Source organism: Lepidothrix coronata, unplaced genomic scaffold, assembly GCF_001604755.1.
Source record: "Lepidothrix coronata isolate B3197 unplaced genomic scaffold, Lepidothrix_coronata-1.0 Scaffold97, whole genome shotgun sequence".
Lineage (NCBI taxonomy): Eukaryota > Metazoa > Chordata > Aves > Passeriformes > Pipridae > Lepidothrix > Lepidothrix coronata.
In genome coordinates, this window is record NW_016690277.1 from 1,175,584 (window position 1) to 1,198,111 (window position 22,528).

General features: G+C 40.5%; 1 long non-coding RNA gene across 1 annotated transcript in view; it reads right to left on the bottom strand.

Moving 5' to 3' along the window:
* Window positions 1–9,914: 9,914 nt before the first annotated feature.
* Window positions 9,915–22,528, bottom strand: part of LOC108500951 — a 28,918-nt gene continuing 16,304 nt past the window's right edge. The window contains exon 3 of the long non-coding RNA XR_001876090.1: window positions 9,915–10,716. This is a non-coding gene — a long non-coding RNA (uncharacterized LOC108500951). The remainder of the gene's footprint in view (window positions 10,717–22,528) is intronic.

Consider the following 22,528-nt stretch of genomic DNA (forward strand, 5'->3'; position numbering starts at 1 on the left):
TGGTACCTGTACTGCCATAGAGAGCCAAAAAACCCTTCCCCCTCTTCATTAAAGCCCGTGTTGCTTTCCATGCACTGGCCACATGCCACTTGCCAAACTGCCCTTTTCTTGCAGCTGCCATTTGGCTGATGAGTGCTGCCTCCAAGCTGCCTGATGTGCAGAGCCAGGGCTGGGACCCACCCAAGCTGAAAGGCAGGCAATCCTCACAGAGAAGCTCTTCTTCCAGGGATGGAGAGTCATGGGAAACCAGTCTGTTTTGGGAAAATAAAAACATGTTTTAACTTGTACTGGGAATGAAGCTAAGAAACAACTATGCTGTGGGTTGAAGACTTGTTCTGGCCTCTGTTAATGACTAGATAAGATGCAGCATTTTCAGATGGAAACCTAAATCCATAGTGGTTGGCTCTGAAACTTGCCGCGGCCTGTGCCAGATAGAGCTCTGCCAGGGGAGACACCTGTGTGTTGTTCTGCATCAAAGGCAGCTGGAGAAGGAGCTCTCAAGGAAACAACTATATTCTCAGGATTCACCCCTCTGGAGCATGAATCCAGCATAGGCAAGAAATGTTGATCCCTAGCAGAGGTGTCATCCACTGCACTTTTTTTGAGGATCAAAACTGTCCTTTTCCTAATGAATTCTTTGGTAGATGTGGAAGCATCAAAGCTGGTGGACTGGCTGTGAGATCCCATAATGGAAAACTGGGAAACAGGTCCTGAATTGTTCAGCATATGGAGGTGGTGCTTACCTATGGCTTCTTGCCTCTTCAGCCTTTAGAAGCCTGAACAAATAAATATAAGTTGCTCAAAGTACCCACAGAGCAATGAAAACAGGCAATGGAATAGTTTCATATATACTAGGAGATGTCCTTTAAATGTCCTCTCTGGCTTGCTGGATAATGCCCTTATGAATACCTGTCATTAATGCTAAGAACTGGGCTGAATACTTCCTAGTGACAGAAAATCATGTTGAGCTAGGCCCTGTTTTTTAAAAAAGGAAAGGCTGATGCACCTGCCCGGACGTTTGCTTGACTTGGGCACATGTCACATGCAGAGCAAGCCAGGTGGGTGCCCATCCCACAGGCTAGGGGTTCAATTTTGGCATGTCCCCAGTAGCTGTGAGCTGGCCCTTGCTTTGGCCACCCACCCTGAGGGCTCAGAGAGCTTGGCAGGTTTCAGGACCTGTGCTGCTCTGCCAACAGGGCTCACACTTGGCATGTTGGAGAGTTCATCAGCCAGGCCTGATATTCTGTGTATGGATGTAAGACACTGGGATAAGGCAACTGTAGAATACGAAACTCTAACATCTTTGTACAAAATATGCCCTTTCAGCCAGCAGCAAACTGAGCCAATGTTCATGACCCCATGCTTATGAATGCAATCCTCTGGGTTAGGCAAGCAAAAAATAACTTCTTCTGCATCAGTCTGACAAGCTCATTTCAAGTAACCAGTACCCTTGCAACTTCTTGCAAGTCATGGCAGTTCTCATTGAAAAAGTCACTTAAAATGAGAACATCCTCAGTGTTTTTCATTGTGGGAAAAATTTTACATAGAAGTGCCCAAGCAAGGCCAATTTTGGACTTTGGAACAAACTTTTCTAGTACATCTTTCATCTGTAGGGGAACTACCCCAGCAACCATTAGAGGCCCAAGGCAAGTAAGGATGAAAACTTGGTTTCATTTGGTTACATGGAGTAGTGAGCTGAAGACTGAATAGAAGCTCAGATGTTGAAGGCTGAGAAGCATGAAGTGGGATTTCATTTGAAAAAGTCTGGGTCAGATTCCAAGAGATGGTAGCATAGTGTTCAACTTTGAAATCATGCAACACTGAACTAAAACAGGACAGAAACTTCTCTCAGAAAGCACACATTTGAATATTTCCAGCATTTTTACTGATAAGCTTTAAACACAAATAGGCTTGTTCTGGAGTGTCTTAAGATATTCAATAGATGCTTATTCAGTTGTGTTCTAGGGGAACCATTGTGAGGCATGGAGAAAGATGTGAAACACAACTATCCTTATCATGGAAAAAATGTAATATTTCCAACCAGTCTATGTGCCTCCATATCAGAGAAGAGTTGCTGTACATGCCACATCAACCTATGAAAAGCCTCTCATTTTCTGCTGGAATAGGGGAGGGACTCCTGCATGAATAAGTTTTCTTGGCATCTATTTTTAATCCATCTAGCAGAACATACAGAAATCTGTCCAGCTAGGATATTCTTCCATACTTATGTACTCTGCTCAGTAGTTTAATGTTCAAACCGGGAGTGCTTCTGCAGGGCCTGTTTGTCAGCAAGCTAAGCTCTGCAGTGTAAACCCTGTGGAATCACACAGATAAGTAGAGTTTTCACCCCTCTGGTCTTTCTTTGAGCCTCCATCCAGCTTGCCTTATCCTTTGGCGCCTATTTCATCTGACTGTCTTAAACAAGTGTGACAGGGACTCCTGATGTTATTGCCCAGTGCCCTGGTCACATTTTGCTGTAAAAACACTGAAGGAGAAATCAGATGGTTAAGGCACCTTCATCTCAGCAGAAACTCTGGAGCCCTCCAGGAAATATTTCAGTGAAGCTGAGGTGATGGGTGGAAAAAGACAGCAAGCCTGGGGAGGGAAGGAAGACATATTTTTTGTTATTTTAAACACATGTACTTGTCTTGATTCATAATGGGAATCTGGGTGGAAAACACAGCTGGGAGGACAGAGGGAGAGGCTTATTTTTATTATGAAAATATGTGCTAATTGTGGCTCAAAGCAGGGAGGGAGGGTGGGACAGTATATGATGGAGAAGCCACCTGCAGTGGAGGTGGGGAAGGAAGAGAAAAAGGGCATTATGTTTTTCTTATCTGTCAATTGAAAATATACCTATTTCTTCTCTAGTAACTGAACAGCAGTGAGGCAGCCTCAGAGCACCACCTCAGATCCAGCCCTGCTTCTGGCAACAGCTTTTATGACTTGGTTCTAGCACCTTTTATTTAGACTTGTGTGAACAATTGGTTTTGGGTGGAATTAAATGTTTCAGTCAACCCAAAACTGACATTTTTTTTCACTCAGTCTTCTAGAAAGCATATTCTTTCCCTTTCAGGCATCAATTTGTATGATGTTTGTATTTGTTTAAAGCCAAGTAGTGGAGATCCAGAGAGGCACGATTTATACATGCAAGAAATTGGAAAAAATATTATCTTCTTTCTTAGCAGTGAGAAATATCAGAATGTCCACACCAGTGGCCCATATTGTAAGAAAACTCTCTTTGAGCCTTTGCTTTTCGAGAAACTTTTAACCCCAAGGTTAGAGGTGATTCTAAGTGTCAGGGTACATGGCCAGGACTCTGTATTAAATACCCAACTATGTATTGGTGTTGAAGCTGATTATCAGTCAGGCACCCAGATGCTCTACACGTTGGGTAAATGTGCAAATGCTCTTTATCTCACTGACTGTGGTAGAGCTCCATCCAAAATAGATTTGCTTCACCAAGAGAGACCCATAGCACAATGTTAATTAATCTCAAACTATTTGGCAGAGATAGCTCAGGCAGCAACTCAAAGAACATTATTTGAAATAATAGACTAATTGCTGCTGGTCTGAGTGCTACTTTATTTTCATTAATACCTGGAATGTAAATGTGGGTCACAAGTACAATGTAATCTGAGGGCCTCAGACACAATCTTGTCGAGCTGTGCTGGAGGGCTTCTGCCACAAGTGACAGGACATACATTTTGTTCTGCAGTAAACCATATAAACTCCAATGGACCCAGTAGTTCTTCTGAAATACTAAAAGAAGTTCCACTATTTCCAATTACTATTCTAGTTTCCTCTTAATCTAAATGATTCAGCCCTGCTCCTCTGGAAATGATTCTTGGACCAGTGACCCCCCAGAGGAAACGCAGTAGGATTTTGCTGTTGTTGTTTTGTTTCTTTTAAATTTTTGGGCAGCTAAAAAAGCAAAAGGCCACATAATTCCCGTTTAGGGCCTCCTGCTTTCACCTCTGAAAAATCCTGCTGTAATCCTTACTGCATTGCTTAGGTGTCTAGTACCTTTTAATCTACTTCATCCTTTATGCAGCAAAGTGCAGTATTTTATGTCTGGCTGAATGAGGAAAAGGCACATTAAGGAGCAGATGAAAAGTAAAGTTTGGGTTGCTGCAAGAGGGAGTTTTGAAAGGAAAAAAGTTAGGGACATACTGATATACTCGGAGTCTATGGCCAAGATTTTCCTACTCTCCCACTCAAACAAGAGATCTCATTATCTGGGCTTTATGTGAATTATCATTAACCACAACTTGACTGCTCTATGAAGCTTACCCACTGAGCACATTTAACAGCCCTTGATAATACTCATAACTTGCCTATGTCTAGCGGAATAATTTCAGCATGAAAAACACTACATAGAAATCAAACTTTCTCCGGCTCATCTGACACAGTTTGACATGACAACACAGAAAGCAGATAGATATAGCTGGGATTAATATACAAAGTTGACAGACAAAACATTTCTCTTAAGCACCATGAAATGTTCTGACAATTTTTTTGTTCTTCACACCCAGAAGTTGGCCAGGAGGTGCTCCTGAGAAGAGCTTTACAGTGAGCTTCATTGAGCTCTGCAGTGAAAAAAAGCTCCTAAAAGACCATGTGTGAGGCAATATAGAGGGTGAGTCAATTAGAAAATCATCTGTGTCATGTGATGCTGGAAGTTCTGTGGCTGGTATATATACTACAGTTTTCCCATAAATAGAAGTGAGGAAGTTGTTGCTCTAAAACTTGAATGTGTAGCTAATTTGAGCGTGATCTCACAGAGGGTTGTTGTGGAGTTCCTATTTGTTATTATTTGGTGATTAAGCATAGCTTGTACATCTGAAACTCTTTGTCTATTCATTCCACTTTTAGACTTGGAACAGCAGATGCCATACCAACTCACAACAGAAGATGATTCAAGCAGAGATTTCTCTCTATTTTGGGGATTTGCAAAGGCTCCCTCAGCCCTCAGAATTCTGCTCATTAATGCCTTGACTGCTGTCATATACCTTGTATTTTGATAACTTACTCATTAGCCCAGACAAGCAACATGCAACCCTTGGCAGAGTTTAGGACCAATCTATGCAGTAGATAGAAAGCAACAAAATGTCTGGCTTCTTCACTGAAAATTTAAACCTAATACATCTACCCTTTGTTTTTCACTGCTGAGAAAAAAAACTTGGTCCTTGGATTTCCTGGGCTCAGTTCTTTTTTCAGTCAGACCACATTTTACTCTGATGCACTTTCATTTCACTTAGTAAGAGTTGCTGTTTTCTAGTGAATAGACAATCATTAATCATACATTGTATCTTCAAACACAATCCACAGACACTTTTCTTATTCTAAAGGAAAGCCCTCCCTCCTCCTCTGGAAGTGCCATATTTTATAAAAGGTTTCCCATTACTTGGAGACTAACCAGTGACTGGAAATTTGTGTCTCCAAAGGCCATGGACTCAAGAAAATTAGACTGCCACCAGCTGTTTAAGTTAAAAATGATGTATCTATAGAGATTTGTGCTTCCATACACACAAACAAGATAAGCACTGGTCAGGAAGGAATTTTTTTTAAGTACCAAATTATTTGACATAGTTAAATAAGAATTTTTAGTTAAGAAAATACACATGCAAAAGATATTTTCCAGCATGAACAGATGTTAGAACTTTGATCTTTGGTGTATAATCTGTAGCAGACATACAGAAACTGTAGGAATTTATGAAGTTATTTCATTTTAAATTGTAATGCATGTGTGATAAGAATATGGTTAACTGGGAATACTAATGGCATCACCAAAGGCCAGCTCTTTTACAGTAGTTAAAAGCAGGCCTTAACCTATTTGTCTGCTACTTTGCAATCAAAATTTCAGCAGCAAAACTGCACAATCTTTCTGTGGAATCTTGTAATTACAATGAAATTATTTTTCTTCTAACTATTCAGAGAGAAAAGCAAAAATAGGATTTTTTCAATCCCTTACATCCCTGTCAGTTTTCCTAAATCTCAAAGTCACTTTAGGATCAATTTAAAAGGGGCACACAGGGAAGTAGGCCTTCATTTCCAAAATGCAAGTGAACAACTTATATGCACGTTACTGGTTTTATGCTATTGTTTTTCCATTCACAGTGACAAGGAATAAGCTTTAATTTGGATGCTTTTGGTCTGGGCTACAGGAATATTGTCTATTCCACTGGCATTAATGTATGTAGCTAAATGATTGTTGTAGCACCAACATTTTTAGTGATGATGAGGCTCAAAATGGAGTTATATAATAAGTTATTCCCCAAGAAGTGCTGAGGGTGGCTTTTGTGAATTTTCAAACCACATATAAAGTGATGTTTATGTTCACACATCGCAGTGATCCACTGGGAAATCCAAGCCTTGATCATAAAAGTTCACCCTTCCCTTTTAGGTCAAGTGAAAGCACTGTTGAAAGTATTGTGGAATAATGTGTTTTCTCAATAGAAGTTACATGACTCCCCTGCTTTCCTAAGACTTTTTCCATGTCTCAGATTTTATGATTGACAAAATAATGACAGCTGCATCCTTTCTAATTTCTCAATGGAATGCAGCCAACACTGCCCAGAAGGACAAATAACCTGGGTTGAGGGGAGCTGAGAACAGAGGGAGATCACATGGCTCAGGAAAGCAAGCACCATAAAAGCTTCCTGAAAACATACAACTAAAATACAATTAATAAAACAGCTTTGAAAGGAGGGAGTTAAATTACTGAGTGTGGCTGTGATCATTCTCCTAGTTTAGATTACTCCGGTATAAATTAAATGAAATAGGACCTGGACTGCTAATTAACTACCCTACCCACAGGTGATCATAATATTTGCAATGTAAAATCCCTGCAAAAGCAAAATTTATACACCTAGAAATGACAAGTATGCATATTACAACCATTATTGTAATTTACAAGAATAATAAAGTCCTTTGATAGCTAATCAGAAAAATGGGAGGAGCACGGAGGAAATTCTGTATACATTTAGAAGCAATGATTTAGACAACATTTCCCTTGAATCAGTTTATTTTACAAGAGAACAAAGGGGTTGTCCTGCTGGGTAGCTTTTCAGCAGGGATGCCCTGCCTGTCTTATTTCATATCTGCAACATTATGTGGTTTCAATTAGTGGTAGCACTTGCAAAACTAGTTAACACAGACATTTTGGCTTGAAATCGGGCTCCAAGGTGGTGAAGGGTACTTAAGATCTACTCAGAGATGGGTGGAGAAATTCAGTATATTTGAAACAGTGTTGATCATTTGTCCTAATGGTGTCACTTCTAAAAAACTCACTGTATTTTTGTGGGCTTAGTGTTTCATTTCTTCTTTGCCTCCCTGTTTAGAAGTTGCTTTCAGCTTTTCTAGCACCCCTATTTCCTGTCTCTTTTGTCACCCGGTGACTTACTACACCCGGTGACTTACTAGGCCCTCGTTTAAGCTTTTCTTCAGGCTTTGAGGGCAGCCAAGTATCCAGTTAACTTGCTCAAAATACTATGGCACTTACAGTGCTTAGCATTTACAGAGTCCTCTTCCTTCTTAAAGTTCTTTGCAGTACTAGTTACTCTAAGAACAATCCTTCATTATCAGGAACTGACTGGTTTAATAGTCCATCCAGCCCCTTAATGGTGTGAAGGAACCACTAAAGTATCCTTGTAAGGTAAATGTTAATTCCTTTAGCTTTACAGACAGGAAAGATGACTTCTGTTGCTATTTCACATCAATGTAAGTGTCTCTTGTAATACATCTGCTGGCAGAAAAAAGCCTGTGCATGATGATTCAACCAAGTTTCTCAGTCCTACTTATCCTAGATATCTTGATAGGCAGGTGACATTTTGATGAACAAAATAACAAATGTCATTGCTGTGGTGATAGACATATACAATATTCCAAATATCCACTGAAAGAGAAGTGTTTAATACTGGAATGAAAGAGGCAACTGCTTGACATGATTTGAACATGTATAACTATAATATTTTTAGCAATGAAGTCAATAATATGTCTCACTATCACATCTATCACGGTGCTAAAGTAGTTTTTATCAAGACATTCCTAGATGCTGCTCTAGTGTGGTGATTGCCAACAAACACAGTATAGATGCAAGGAGACTACAGAACAAATATGAGCACTTCTGTTTTTTCCAAGAGTTGCATTCCTGATCTAAAGGACTTAGATTTGTTTCAGTGGTGGTAAAGGCTAGAGTCAAAAAGGACCCTAAAGATTGTCACCATTTATTTGTTTTGCTGGCCTAATGCTGGTAATAGACCTTATAAAAAGCTGGTCACGTATTTGGCCATGTTTCATTTTTTATTTCTGGTTGCTCTCAAGCTGAAACAAAATTTAGGGGCTGCAAATGGAAATGGAATGAAGGCGGAAAATGCTGCTTGTGTCAAACTCCACTCTATTCATCTGCTGAATTATTCACATGTCTGATCAACAGCATTTGTTTTTATCAGTGTCTACCTCAGCCCTGCTTGCACAGCCATTTAACCTGACTCTCACTTGTGCTGGGAAGCAGCAACCTGAAATAAGGAGCAAAGGAGGGAACAGAAGCATGGGGTGCAGTTAGATTTTCTCCTTCTGATCCACTGAACAGAAATCAGAATATAAATGAGTGGTAAGGTCACCGTGATCAAATACATACGCAGTATGTATGTGGGTAGGTCAGCTGATTTGGGGCCAGAATACTGAATTTACCCCAGATTTCTTCAAAGTCTCTGCAATGGGAGTGTCTTGTTTTGGTAGCAGTCTCTCTTTTTACAAGACAGGTAATCCACAGTGATCCACAATCACACAAGCAGGCTTTCCCCAGCTGCATTCATACTGCTTAACAGCTTTATTGCAATTCTAGGAATAAAGACGCTCACATTTCACCGACTTAAGAGAGTAGGTTTAATGCACTGTGTCATTTGCCACCATCCTGACGGGCCTTTTTTGTATATGTGTGTGATTAATACATGTATTAATGCTAGTAAAACACTTATGGAGTTTCCCAGATGTAGACATGGCCCCTTAATCCTTCCCTGTTCTGCTGGGGATAATTTTTACAACATGAGATCACTTGCACCAGCGAAGTGCATTTTAACACCTTTTGCTGTTATCTGTATGAACTGATGATCCTAATAGAATCCCAGCAGTGCATTTAAGCTTTATTTCCTAGGTTAATCAGGCTAAAAGACAGTTAACTAAGTTTCCCAAAGGGGGCCTTCTTTACATTAAGAAAAAAAAAAACCCAATACTGGAATTGTTTATCACCAGAAATTTTCCTCATTGAGAAAAGAAAAGGAGCAATGATATAAAAAGAAAGGGTGTTTTTTGTCTTGTAGTGGACAGCACGGCATACCATTAAGAAAAAAAAAAAGAGAGAGAGAAATATTTTCTGAACAAAGAAGTCCTGCCGGTCCCCCTCCTTTTTTTTTTGATCTTTAATCCCTTCTCTCCCAAGTAGAATGGCAAAGGAGCCCTTCTCTCTCTCTAATAAATAGCTAGCAAAAGAAGGCATTCAATGCTACGTCCCTTTGATCAGCACAAAGCTGTCAGCTCCCGCCGCTTTTTTTTCTTCCAGCTCTTGTTCCTGGTTAAAAGTGGAAGTAATACCCCCTGAAAGAAATACCCTAGGTGTCCCGCAAATCATCAATCCTATTTTTTTCCTTGTTGTTTTTCAGTGGCCCACCCTCCTGGCCTGAGCAACCTCCTCACTAACACCCCTCTTCCTCTTTCCACCCTTTTTCCAGAATACCAGTTTCATTTGATACGCAATTCAATGTGCCAGTCTGACCTACTGGGACCTTGCTGTCTGAGACTCTACCATTGCGCAGACAGGGGAAACCTTCCTTCTAGCAATAAACATGTTTATTTCCATCCATTTAGCTTCCTGTAAAGGGATTAAAAAATATTTCATAAACACAGCAAAGGGATTTTTGGAAATTAGCTTTTAATAATTTATAATACTGCTCCAAATTTAGAAAAAGCACAATGTAAGCAACAAATAAAAAAATTACATGTTGTGCTTGACCGAGTGTCTGAGATCCCATTTTGCTCCAGTCTTCAGGCTGCTGCATTTCAGCGACATCCCTGCATCTCAGCAGTAAACAGTCTGCAAATATTGCTGCTTTCAGACAGGTCACTCAGCGCATTTTAAAGCAGGCTTCTTGTTTACTGCTCAGATTATCTGCAATCTGCATTTCTGCTCTTCACGGTGTCAGGACCTGATACACAGTTTGCAAATACCATGCAAAGGAAATAATTCACAACGGCAAACAATTGCAATCAAGTGTAGAACATGAGAGTGGCTGGTAATAGGAGAGCAGGGCAGAGGCTTTGGTGTCTGCCTGTGTGTATAAAGGGTTGGAGGGGGGAGGAATGGGGGACTAAGAAAAAACGACTGCATAAAAGAGCATTATTACCAGACAATGTCATATCCTCAGTGACATGTAATGATGTTTAAATACCTTTGCCATTTCCCCCTGGTGATTGCTGCACTGGGTGCGTTCTGTGGGCCTATAGAGATATGTTTTTCAAAAATCAGGATGGAGTGAATGCCGTTCGTTGTTCTGGCTGCAAAATGTCAAACTGCAGTGGAAAGAAATACAGCATTGCAGTGGTGGTGCACTGAGGCCCCCGGTAGGAAAGCAGGAGCTATTAAGTGGAAAATTCCTGCAGAGGACGTGTTTCCATTTCTAATGTGAAGAAAGAGGGTGTTGTTTGAGGCTGGCAGGTCTGTGGAAAATACAGAAAACACAGGGAAGATGAGAAAATGACCTCACTGAACTCTGAGAACTTAAGCAAACAAACAGCCTCAGCCAACATACCACATTCTTCTGCCCAAACAACAAATTGACCTATAAGTTATATAATCCCCCATAAGCCTCTATGCCTCAAGTAAATGTGGGGAGGGAGAACGAGGCTGTTCAGGGGGTTGAAGGGGTGGGGAGGACAAGCAGTAAAACCTGCTGCACTAGGCAAGACTCTCTGAGGGTGAGCTGCCTGTCCTCCCCACAGCACCATCTTCCACCCCAAATGGAGTCCTCACATGAGGTTCACGTTTAATTGTGCTCTGAATACCAGCAGAATGATGGCACTAGTTGTTTATTATAGTATGAACTATTTCAGTACAGCATAAATTTTCCATTTCAAAGGGTCCTGAATGCCTGCAGGGAAGGGACTAGGTTTTGTGAGCAGAGGGTGGCCTCTGTAAAAGTTGGTGGGGGGTTCATCTTAGGGATGGTTAAAACTGCATTCTTGAAACCTGACAGGGGGACTCTGGGAAGCATGTTTAGGGGCTGTGTTTCCCCCTATAGAGGCCCCCTGTAGTGTTGACTTGGACTGCCTGAGTTACCATTTTACATCAACTGAACAAATCCTAGTGTAAAAATGCAAGGGCTAATCAAAGGCCATGGGTTCTTCTGGGGTTGTGGTTGTTGTTGTTGTTCCACACAGTACAGCCTGGCAGAAAAGGCAGATGTATGACAGCATCCCCAGTACTGGACTGTGCTGAAAGGTTTGATTTGTTGTACGGATGCTGGTCTCGGTGTTTTTCCAATAACTAATTAATTGAACATAATGGAAAGTTATTAATAGGCAGAACAGCAGATAAACCAAAATTTATAGTTTACAATAATCTTGCTTATAAATCAGAAAGGGCTTTTCTGTTACATAATAGTACATTTGCTGTGGAAACCTGTTCTCAGCTACCATGTAATTCCAATGTGCACTTTTAATGGATAGGGCTTTTTTTTTTCTTGTTTACATTATTAAAATCCTGTTGTCTCCCACTTGCAGTTGACTTTGAGCACAACCAGAACCTGCTCTGCCATCCAGCATTTTGCACACACTTTGCCTCTCATAGGCATGTTAGTTTTGAATAGTCCTTGCAGCTCTAAAGACTACATGATGCTTTAAGGACAAGCACAACTACAAACAGATAAAGTGTTTGATCTTGAAGGTGCATCTTTAAAGCATAGGAATGTGCAAGGTTCAAATACTAGCAGCAAAGAAAAAGCAGCTGACACGAGATTCACAAACTACAGATGCACATTCAAATTTCATGTAAGCTGCTATTTAGATCTAGTGGTTTGATCCGTTCTGTCGTTAGGCACCACTAGCCGTGAATGCACCGAAGTAGAGTTCAGAAAACCCCAGTAGTTATAAGGAGCTGACTAGATTCAATGCACAGGTTCCTTCACCAAAACATTTTAGAGCAAGATAACATGAATTACAAGATAAGTGCTGAGGAGAAAGTGAGACCACCCCAAACTCGATCCAAAAACGCAACTCTTGCCTCTTGTAGGGTTTGAAAAATACAATTAAATAAGTATTTTTTTCTTTTCCAGTTTGACATCTCCCTTGATGTCAAGAAAACAAGGCAAAACAAGGACAGAATTACAAACAAAAAAATCTTCACATACAAGACTTTCAGCATTATTTTGTATACATACTTTGAGCAGTTTGGAGAGAGATCAAAAAAGGTGGCTGAAGATTGGAGCATGTGTCTAAATCAAATTAAATTCTCCCACAGCTGTTGAGTATTGTTTTTCAAGGCTCCAGATGCCACTTATTTCAGGTATGGAGGAGATAGGGTTGTAGTAATACCAACAGGAAATAATTCTGATCTGTGTAGTTCGAATCTGAAAACCAATTTGCCCAGAAACCAGTGCTGTTCCCGTTTAATCCTAAATGCCAGTGTCTCTGCAGCACAAGGGCCAAAAGACATTTAGGAGCTCCACAGCGTTGTGTTATTCCCTTTCTGGGAATGTTTAACCAGGGCAAACTATATAGTGCAGCATTTCTGCACGATGCCATGGATTCTGTTTCTCTTTTCCTTGTGCTGTGTAGCTGAGGGGCACTGTAAGGGGTGCAGTAAGGAGAACAGCTTTCTCCTCCACACTCTGACAGGAAATAGAAAAGCTCCCCAAAAAAATCAAGAGAAAAACAAACTTTGTGAATGACAAAAAGAAGCGCTGCCAAAACAAAAGTTTCCTGCACCTAATAAAAAGAAAAAGCAGACTTTTGCTCATCCTCACCTTCTGGTTGCAAATGGCAAGAGAAAAATGTAAGGGGCACCCCATTGTTAAGGCTCTGGATTTTAGCACCTATTGCAGGATTAACTCCTCTGAGGAGTGCAGGGCTTTGGTTATACTGCTTTTTATAGGGTTTTTTATAGGTTCTTTGTCTTTTACATAGTGGACTCAGCTCATATCATAGCTTCTGTTTTGCATTCAGTTTACAAGACCTGAGATACCTAAAAAGACTTCTAAGAGACTATTTTAAATAAAAACGTAAATGAATCTGGGTGTTGAAGTACAAACCTGAGCCAAGCAGATTGCAGTCAAGCCATGTTCAGCTCCTGCCAATGCAGTTCAGTCCAGCCCTACATTAAGCTTTCAGGACTGTGCAGAAATGTGTAGTCACACTAACTTGTGCAGGAGCTTCAGAAATTACAAAAATAGGTTGTAGAAAAAAACAAAAACTGTGAGTTGCCCTTCTTTGCATCATGATCCCAAAAGACATGGAGTAAAAGAGACATAGATCTTTGATCAATATTTGGCTTTTATTTCTTAGTTCTTTTATTTTAAATCATCAGATTCATCACAGTTGGGAAATGTGTGCTGTCAGCATCACAGAGCTCATTCTGATCATAGTGGAAATAGGACATTTGGCCTCTGACCACTGATGGAAGCTTTGACTCTCCAGGATTTTACTATCACTATATTAGTATCATCTGGTTTCCTAACTTTTATAAATCTAAGAGCTTGAAAAAAGTTTTGGAATCACTACCTGTAGAACACCCAAGTGTGAATCAGTCTCCCTCACTGTTTTGTAGTTCAGATGACTTTCAGTCTGGACAACTGGAGGATGAGGACCCCAGGACCTGATGAAGAGTAAGCTCAGTGTTTGATCTGGGTGTAGAAAGAAAGGCCTGTTGATCAATGGTGTCATACTGAGACAGAAACAAAAAAGGAAATTTCACAGCAGGACACATGCACAGGACTTTCATGGGTAAAATGTGTGTAATCTGCCCAACATTGATAAGATAGAGACTTTCATCTGCTTCAGGAGCCATAGCTCAAGATGTGGGTCCTGCTTAGGAGCCATAAAAGGCAACAAGAATTATCAGGTGTTTAGAAACCATGCCTTGGGAAAGCACTGAGCTTTCCAGTGCCTGACAGGCAACTGTAAGGAGAAGGTAATCTGTGTTTTCCATGTCCATTGTAACAAGACTTGGCTCAAAGTATATTAAGACAGAATTATCTGGGACTGTATTAAAAACTGTGTGTTGAGTGATAGAAGGAGGTACAAGTACAAAAGTGAAAACATTCCCCTGTATGCAAATCCTCCCACATACCAGAAGAAATACATAAATCAGTCAAAGTGTGGGTCAGTTTGTGCTTGGAAAAATGTTTGACTCAACAAGGGATTGAGTGCTGCTCAGGTAGTTTTGACCCAACTGGGTGCTGACAACAACTCATGAAAAAAGCGTGGTGGAAGAACAGGCCCAACATTTGAGAGTGATGGCACAATAAAAGGAGGGTTGTTCCCAGCTTCTGGAAAGATCTAGGGCACAGTCAACCTCTACAGATACATGCATTTGGGTATTTTTCTTACAGTAATTGATCTGGCAATAAGGAGTGCTCGATTACTTTCTGCAGACTAACCTGTCATAATGCAAGACCCTTTATATGTAAACAAGGCTAAAATTTACCTCCACTGTTGATACAGTAATTTTCAACAGCAGTTCTTCCAGCTTTACACCAGTGAAGCAAGTTAAATGGCATGTAAGGCAAAACAAAACAGATACTAAAGATGTGAGTCAAGATCTATGAACTTCATGATTTCTCTTACCTAAGTATTACGGAGAGCTCCTTGGTATCATTAATTTCTATAATATACATTACTAAAAGAAGTCCCTGGGGTCCAGGGAGAAGCAATAAGAGCAATATACTCCCTTTTCTGCTTTTGGTTGTAATTCTCATGAGCGATGAGCATGATGATAAACTCACTCCATCCAGCATGGTGGGAATGTTACCTAGTGTCACTAACAAGTATTTAGTCTGATTCAGCCTCATAAGCCCCCCACCACACAGAAACTAATTGAGAGGATTAGGGCACACCAAGGCACTCAAGCTCCACTCCTGTGGGTCTGGGGAGAAACAACACATTTAAACATTCCAGCTACAGTTCCCTTGGCAACGTACATAACAACAACTCACTAAGACCATGGGTTTCTGTTTTCTTAACCCTTCAGGACATTGACTGAATGAATACTTCCTTGAGGAAACTGTTCAGTCAACCAGATATACTCAAAGACACTTAAAACCAGCAGGCCTTTTCTCCTTACAGAAACAACAGCAGTTGAATTCCACGTCAAACTGATCTCCTCCCCTAGCATTAAAGGGTTTAATTCAAACACACACATATACCATTAGCAAATCCTCTATGGAAGTCTGTATGAAAGAAGACAGTAAAAACCAATCCCCGAATGTCAATGTTTTATATCATTATAAAGTTACCATGGATCGGAGGACACAGAGAACAATACACAACATTTTATAAAGCACATAAGTACTGTTAAGAAACAAAACAATATTAGCATTTGTGTAGATTATAGAACACAGTATTGTTCCTCTCAGTTATAGCAATAATAACGTCTACAGCAACTTCATAATGATTTCTCTGGGAACTTAAAATAAATTTTAAAATTAAAACACTTCATAAATATTAACTAATATAACTAGTATTAACTAATTAACTATTAAATAATAGGTTTACATCATCTTTGAGAAATACATGAGATATGCTTCAAGTTTATTCCACTGCCCAACGAACTGGAGCTTTTTATGGCATTAAACCATCTGTTCTTTAGCGGTGACCATTCCTGTTGTGCCAAAGTTTGGAAGAGGACTCTCCAGCATATGCAAAGTCACCAGACCTCACCTGCACCTCACAAAGAGCTGCTATAGGTTTTGGGCTGTCATTAGTAGGCAGAATTGATGAACATGCTCAGTTAATAGCTGCAACTCCAGTGGTACTCTGGAGATTTATTTAAAACACTGGTCTGTCTCCATTGTCCTCCTCAGAAGTTTAGGTTTATGAAAGCATGAAAACCTTTACCCTTGACACCTTTGCCCCAGAGTGGGGTCATCAAATGATGTGTAGCAATTATCTGAAGAGATTTACCTTGCCTCCTCAGCATACCAGAAGTGGCTTGATCCAGCTTTCTAGGAGAGCAGGAAAATCTATGTTGAAATGACAACTATTCCTTAACCACCAGGGCACTGATGCACACTTACACAAAGGGAGACTGAAGCTACAAAACTAAATCAGGGATCAAACATATGTTGGTGTGGTGTAAAGAAACCACAGTTCACAGCACAGCTTTTTCCCCTTTCAAAACGAGCCTGCATAACCTCCCCTTAGATCTATCCTCTGATGGTGAGGCACCTGGTCGCATTTACAGCTTCAAGAAGACGGAAGAAGGAGTAAGTACACCTGCAAAATTGTTGAAGGCTCTTGAGCCTTAAACATCTAAGGTTCCATTGCTCCAGCATTGCTTTCCGTCATTAGAAATTGCTCGCCCTCTCTGCAGCAGCTCCTATGTAAATCCCTGGGAAGCAGACCTCCCTCCCCACCACACCTCCACCCTCAGCCTTAGCTCACAACCATTTGTTAAAAATTATGCAGCATCCTCACTAACACGTGGTTGCCAGGGCATCCTTGTTCCCCAGTCGACTACTACGCTAAGGCTTGACTGGCAGCCATCCAGCTGTGCTTCATTTAGGAACCTCTGCAGCAGTAAAGGATGTTTTTTCCCAACTTACAGGAGAAATAAGTCAGTTTGTTGCTTGTCTCCTAAAGACCCTAAGTGTTTGGGGAAGCAGTAATTTTTCACAGAGGACTGTGAGGGAGCCTCTTTTCTCCATATTCTCTGCAAATCAGAATTTAAATCTTACTGCAGAGAGCTTGAATTTTGCGCTAACCCAGCTAGTGTGGATCCCAGACACATCAGCATGGCACTGTGTGCAGACCAGCACAGGCACAGAGCCATGCATGGGGATGCCCTGCACATCTGGGGGGTTGTACAATGTGGCCGTATTGTCTTGCTTGGGAGGAGAGAGGGTGTCTTAGCAGCTGCTGCTGCTTCTACACGTCCCATTTTGCTAAAGATTTTGCAGCATCACAGCAACATAAATCCCGGCTAACAGTGCTTTTAATGTCAAGTTTTCTTGGGCCAACTGCATTTAAGATGGAAGGAGTATGCTGGCACCAGATAGCTATGAAAGGGCCTTGCTTGCCATTTCAATTAGTGTTGGTGACACCCAAAGATGTAGCAGTGCTGTGGTTGATTCCAGGCTGGACTTTTGCCCAATGGTTTGAATAGGCATTGGTTACAGGAGCTGACTGCAGGGTACATGGTGCCAGCAGCAGGCATGAACTGCTGCCAGTGCAGGAGCTCATGTCCAGAGAGCGCCCAAGGGGGTGCCTGGGCTGAATGAAAAGCCAGAGGGAGGGTCAAACCAAGAGGACAGACTGACAGATTTTTATTGCTCATGCAATGATTCTTCTGTCCCTTAAAGCCTGCAGGATATCACTACTCTTTAATTTCTCGTTCCTAGAACAATTAATGAGGTGCATTTGTGCCCTCAGCACTGTCTTGTGGTAACTTTATAGTAATGTTCATGCAATAAGTGCCAGATGAAGAAAGGAGGGAGCATCCAGATGGAGATGGGATTTATTTGGTTATATATTTCATGCTGTCCCCAAAGTAGAACAAGGTTCCACACACTGAGAAAAGGACAATTTAGACTGAAAAAAAATCAATAGAAAGTAGATGCTGCCATCACTTCAGCTGTCACTCATAAAAACTGCTGCTTATATACCAGTCCTTTTATCTGAGAATTAATTAAATCTAAACTACATGAACCCTGGAACAGGCAAGTGGAAAGGACAAGGAAAGTTTCCATTTTCAAGCTCTTTATTTCAAAAAGGCAAGAAATGGAGCCCTATGCTTAAGACCATGAGAGCTTCACAAATTCAAGTTTTGGAGGTCTCTTTACAACCTTGAGCAATTTGTTTTAATAGCATCTCTACAATCATGCTAATTTGGGAAGCAGTTTAGAGTCAAATCTTAGCACCCTTCTTGTCCATACTACTTATGTGTTAGTTTACACTCTGGTTCTAGCCTGTGAGAAGCCAACCAGGTTCTCTAGACAGAAGAAGTCAAGACAAATTAAACACCAGCTGATATTTAAGGTTTGTCCCTGCAGGATGGATAAGCCTCACTGAAATCACTATTCTGAGACAGCTATTGAGGACAGTCCAAATGTAAGCCAGGTCTAGTTCCCAAAGCATAGAGGGGATTAAAAGGTATGATTGCAGTTTAACACAGTTTGTCACAGGTGAGCTAAGAATTATATGCATTACTGGCACCAAAGTAGAGATTTTTGCACTCTAAGGCTGCCTTAGCTGTTGCTTCTATGTGCTGTATAATGGAAGTGTTTGATGCCAAAGACACATATCCGAGTAATTAATGGACTGTTAGCACACTGTCAGTGTTCTACATTTTATGTACATATAAATTTACATATACACATATAAAAACACATAAGGAATTATATATATGTGTAGTGCTCCTGATTGATAGCAACTGAACTATTTATGCTCTAGTCTTGCTAGGGGAAAGGACACTGTTTTTGCAATTCATTATGTCCCCAAAGAAATAGTAAACACTGTATCCATGCTATGAAGTAAATATATAAGAGGTCAGAAAAGCAACATAATAGCAAAAGAAGAGATGGCAGATGAATTATAGAGCTACATCAACCCTTACCCTGGTACCACCCAAGAAGGCCTGAGCATCAGCATTCAGCCCTCAGGACTACACCTACAGCTTTAGCATTTCAGACCTAACGAAAAGGAGGGAAAAAAAAAAAGAAAAGCAAGAATTTAGCTTTCGTTTACTGTGTGAAAGGGGAGTGTGTAGCTCCTCACACAGTCCCACAGGACATGCAGAATGCAGTGACTCGCTCTGTACAACCTTTCACTGGAAGAATGTGCAGGCAGCAAAAGTATTTGTGATACTAATTAAAGATTAGAAAATACTCATTTAGGAAAATGTCCCTTGGCAGGATATTTCAAAATAAACTAACGTATTTCTTTCCAAACTGAGGTAAAGGGCTGTATTCCTCAATTTAGTTAGAGAAAAGGGGATTAAAAATGCACCCTGGTTGGGATGAAATTAATTATAAAAATGAGACATAAAGCATTACTTCAGTGTCAACAAGGGTCCAAACTAAAGAATTGTCCTTTAGTCTAAGGACTGAAAAATAACAGACATGTAGATAGAAAAAAGGTACATTTAACATAACAATCTATTTGAAAATTAGTATCCTTCTTCCCGAAACAAAGCCATAAAAAATGTCACTCTTTTTGTCACAATTGGGGGGAAAAAAAGTGAAAACGTTATAACCAATATTATGGCTCAGTGGAACACAACACATAGTTGCAGCCCAGATTTTACCAAAAGACAGAGTTTTAAAATTGGAACAATATTTTGACACCATATTGAACCCAAACCTAAAACCTGGAACATTCTGACTAATTTCATTTTGTATGGACTTTATCAGGTAGTTAAAAACATCAAAGGTAAATTAATATCTGGAAAGTCCTGCATAATGTACAGTTTTGCTGATGAAAAGTCATGCACACAGCATAAAGTGGTATTAATAAGTATACAAAAGAATGTATTATCACTCACAGCATATATAAATGTTGGCTATACTTATGGTTTTTTGGAAGTATTGTTGTCATGGTTACCATTCAGCTGTCTTTATGTTTTAATATGCCTTGTTTTTTAAGGTTGAGGTTCAATTCAAGTTCATATGAAGCAAATCAACTGAAGTTTTCAGATGTGGTCTCTAATTTAATGTGCATCATTTTCTGAGAGGCCAACTTGAAATACTTTTGGCATGACTTTAGGAGATGTCAAGCACCTTCAGATGCAGCAGAAGCCAATGCCCTGTATGCGGTGACTGAGCCATGAATAATCACCCAAACTGCACAGTCTGTAGTAGTCTTATTTTAGAAGGCTCTAAACCTGTTTCAGTTAGTAAAGGGAATGTTACTGTACTCCTGCATGCTGCATCTACCACCCTTAGACACTAAATGAATGAGTAATTCTCTAAGCAGCCTTTATTTATTTGTCTGAGGTAACAGGAATGTTTAACTGTAATGTAAAACATAAACTTAGTTCCTATGTGTAACATCAATAATCCAGTACCTTTTGTCCACTTCCCCCTTCCATTTATAAATTTCCTCAAGTTCAAATGTTGGGAGTGGGTGGGTGTAAAGGCATTTTGCCTTCGGTAGGTCATTAAAAAGCTGGAGTTTCAAATCAAAAAAGTGAGACTCAGCAATAAACTAAAAAAACTCCTGGCCAAGGTAATTGAAAATTATCTCAGTTAGTTCTATGTGGGGTTTGCATTGTCTTCTGCAGGTAATCCCAAAGAGGCAAACTGGCAGGTAAATGTCCTTTTCACTTTTCTATGGAAACAGAAGAACCTGCTCTTCAAAGTAGCCTTTTTACCTTATATAGCCTTAAGAAATCCTTTTCACTGCCTCCAGCAAGCCACCTGGATCTGCAGAATACTCGAGAAAGGGCTCTTACCTTGCCTTCCCTTTCCTCAATTTAGCTTTAGCTGAGCAATCTGGCAAGGAGGTGCTAATCATTTTTGTAGTGCAGTGCATAGAAGTGGAGCCTGTTCATAGGAAGCTTTGTAGCAACATTCCAGTGTAGCTGACTTCCCTACAAGCATATTACACCCAATTTAGAATTAATTCTAATTTGACACCAAATTGGGAAAGGAAGGGGTAGGGGAGAAGGAAAGTTCTAGAACAGTGACTCTGTGTTCTAGTTTCATCTCATTCATAGTCTTTCAGCTTTTAGTATTTCTAGTTCTTGACTTCTGTTCTCTCAACAGTAGCACAGGCAAGTTAGCTGCACCCACTGTGTTCCCAGGGCAGGTCTTCCTCTGACTTGAGCACTCATATTCTCCTAGGAGGACTCAAAGACTCTGGTGTGTTTTCCTTTTGATTGCTGGGCTGTTAGTGTCTTTGGTTTGCTTTATTTCCTTGGGGACATCCCTCTGCAGTGGGGTGACTCAGGAGCATCTCTTTTCAGCTTGTTTCTACACATCCAAATATCTCACAAGAGCATGGGATGCAACTGTTGAAAAACTCTTGTCCTTTCAAATAGTTATAGAAGATTTCTGAGACACCAATTTAGCCAAAAAATGAAAATTCAAAGTGTAGGACACAAAATGCAGCACAAACCCCAAAGAGAACCAGGTTGGCCTTTGTGCTTTATGAATTTGTGCACGGTCACCCACATGCCTGGGTGCACAGGTAGAGCTGTGTTTGTATCAGTCACATGTGTTGGTAATGTCCCAGAGCCACATAATGAATGTTAGAATGCACTTCAGAAAACACACTCCCACCCTGTCACCTACACAATATTTTTTCAATTTATTGAGTCTTCTATCTTTTGGGGACCCATACAGACAGATAAATAGGCTTGATTTGTCTGTGTATGGTGTGTATTTGTAATCAGAGATACTCAATCGTATTCACTTTTTATCAAACACCTCAACATTATTTCACGATTTAATTTCACAGTGTGCATTCTTTATGGTTTTTCACCATATTGATACTAAATGGGTCAGTAAATTATAAGCTTTATTTCCTAAACCCTACAGTTAAGCATCAGCGGAGAGCTGAAGATGAGTTGTAAGCAAATTGGATTGCAGGAGGCCTCTTTGGCCCCTGTTTCCAATTCCAGCGTATGTTCAGATGAGTGGAAAATGTTTGCTGCTAACCTCAGTGCAGAGCTTCCAGTTCACTGCACAAGTGCTACACTTCCATACACTTGATGATGTGGTCTGTGATCTATGGAAAGAGGAAGAGTGCTCTGAGGTGCACCTATTTGTTATGCTGTGGGCTCTGGAGGCCTGGTACCATGCAAAATAGCATTTCAAAAGTCACTTTCTAGGTCAGAGGACGAGATGGTAGCAGTAACATCTCTAACCAGGCTGCCTTTGCAGAGGAAGCATCACCTGCCTCTGCACCGTGTTAAACACTGAACTGATCAAGAGACAGTCGGGCACTGCAGGGTCAGCCTTCTCCCTGAGTGAGTTCACAGTGCAGGTATGTGAGAATATTTTTATCACAAGCCCCAGCTTTTAGACATGTTATTAGCAAAGCACCAGCAGGGGGTATAAAAAACAACAACTACTTTTTGATTTGTTCATTACTATCAAACAATTATTTAGAGTTTAACTGATCAAACTCTCTACTTTAAAAAAAAAAAAAAAAGTCCTTGTTCTGCCTGCTTGATGTTAAATAGTAAAGCAGCACAGGAGTGAAAATATCCTGGAGCCCTTTATCATCTTCATTATCTTCACTGGTGAAGTGAGTGAGTGAGTGGAGAGGTGTGAAATTCCAGCAGAGAGAAACATGCTGTTTTAAGAGGAAGTGCTGA